This window comes from Mustela putorius, unplaced genomic scaffold, assembly GCF_011764305.1.
Source record: "Mustela putorius furo isolate JIRA1106 unplaced genomic scaffold, ASM1176430v1.1 tig00003974_pilon_pilon_pilon, whole genome shotgun sequence".
Taxonomy (NCBI): Eukaryota; Metazoa; Chordata; class Mammalia; order Carnivora; family Mustelidae; genus Mustela; species Mustela putorius.
Window position 1 is genome coordinate 16,536,862 of NW_025422117.1, and position 2,381 is coordinate 16,539,242.

A 2,381-nucleotide genomic window follows, 5' to 3' on the forward strand; every position below is an offset into this window, starting at 1 on the left:
AAACATGTATATTGTGTTTAAATCTTGATGTAGTTTACTTACTTTGGGTTTCCTTGAGAGATCAGTTACTAAGAGATTAGTGTTAAAATTCTCTCTGTGTGTCATTGGATTCATTTATTTCTCCTTGTAGTTCAGTATTATTTAAAATTATTTTAATTACCTACTGATTTGAAATTTTTATCATTATATAGTCATCTTTTTTGTTTCCAGTAATGCTTTCTGCTTGAGATCTGTTTTGTCTAACATTAACATTTATTTATTCCAGCTTGCTTTGGTTAGTATTCCATACATATTTCTCCCATCTTTTTACTTTAAACTTTTTTTGCATCCTTATGAGTCTTGAATAACTTATTTAACTTGATTTAAAACAAAAAAAACAGGGCGCCTGGGTGGCTCAGTGGGTTAAGCCGCTGCCTTCGGCTCAGGTCATGATCTCAGAGTCCTGAGATCGAGTCCCACATCGGGCTCCCTGCTCAGTGGGGAGCCTGCTTCCCTCTCTCTCTCTCTCTGCCTGCCTCTCCATCTACTTGTGATTTCTCTCTGTCAAATAAATAAATAAAAATAAAAAAAAAAAAAAAAAAAAAAAAAAAAAAAAAAAAAAAAAAAAAAAAAAAAAAAAACAAACCTTCTGATGACACTAAAAGCAGGGACAATAACATTTTTTATTTTTGTTTTCTATATTTTTTAATAAAAAAATTTAAATGGTAAGATGGAGTTGATCAAAACTTAACAATTTTGATCTTTAAAAGAGACCACTAAACACTTGAAAAGACAAACCACAGACTGGGGGAAAATATTTATAAAACATATATGATATGTTTTATAAATATAACCCAGGTTATATAAAGAATTCCTACAACTGGATAAGAAGACAAACTAATTAAAATAATTCTCAAAAATAAGCAAGAATTTGGGGCACCTGGGTGGCTCAGTGGGTTAAAGCCTCTGCCTTCGGCTCGGGTCATGATCCCAGGGTCCTGGGATCGAGCCCCACATCGGGCTCTCTGCTCAGCGGGGAGCCTGCTTTCCTCCTCTCTCTCTGCCTGCCTCTCTGCCTACTTGTGATCTCTGTCTGTCAAATAAATAAATTTAAAAAAAAATAAGCAAGAATTAGTCATTTGGAAAATGTAAACTGAAACAAGATACCATTATATATACACTAGATAGGCTAAAATAAAAAAGACTGACAATTCCAAGGGTTGGTTAGGGTGTGGAGAAACTGGAACCCTCATATATTACTGGTAGAAATGTAACGTGTTAGAGCTACTTTGGATAAGTTTTTTGTATTTTATTTCTTTATTTGACCGAAAGAGAGAGAGCACAAGTAGGCAGAGTGGCAGGCAGAGGGAAAGGGAGTAGCAGGCTCCTCAATGAGCAGGAAGCCTGATGTGGGACTTGATCCTGGACCCTGCGATCATGACCTGAGCCGAAGGCAGACACTTAAGGGACTGAGTCACCCAGGTTCCCCTGGAGAAGTTTTTTTATAAAGTTAAACATGTACTAACTAAATAACCCAGCATTCCAACTCCTAGGTATCTACCTCTGAACAATGGAGGTGCTACCACACCAAGCCATGCAGATGAATGATCATAGAAGCATAATTTGTACTAGACCCACTGGAAGCAGTCCACTGTCCCTCAACTACTAAATGGGTAAATAAATGTATATTCATACAACAGAACACTACTCAGCAATGAAAGGGAATAAAGTACCGATACATATGTGGGGGAAAAACCCATTATGCTAAGTGAAAGATGCCAGACACATAAGACTACCTACTATATGCTTCCATTTCTTAAAAAGATTTTATTTCTTTTAGAGCAGAGAATGAGAGGGAGAAGCAGATCCCCCACTGAGCAGAGAGCCTGACACTGGGCTTGATCCCAGGGCCCTGGGATCATGACCTGAGCTGAAGGCAGATCCTTAACTGACTGAACCACCCAGGTGCCCCTATATGATTCCATTTATATGAAATGTCTGGACAACTATAGAGATAGAAAATGGATCATTGGTTGCTGAGAACTGGAGGTGGGAATGGGGATTAATTCCAGGCCTGCAGGAAGAATTTTGGTTTTTGGTTTTTGCTTTTTTTGGCATGACAGAGGTACTGTAGGTATTTTGATAGATATTTGGTAGAAATAGGTATTTGATAGAGCATGCAATTCTTGATCTCCGGCTGTGAGTTTGGGCCCTACATTGGGTGGAGAGATTACTAAAAATAAAATCTTAGAAAGAAGTACTCCAGGGGCGCCTGGGTGGCTCAGTGGGTTGAGCCGCTGCCTTTGGCTCGGGTCATGATCAGGGTCCTGGGATCGAGCCCCACATCGGGCTCCTTGCTCAGTGGGGAGCCTGCTTCTCTCTCTGCCTCTGCCTGCCTCTCT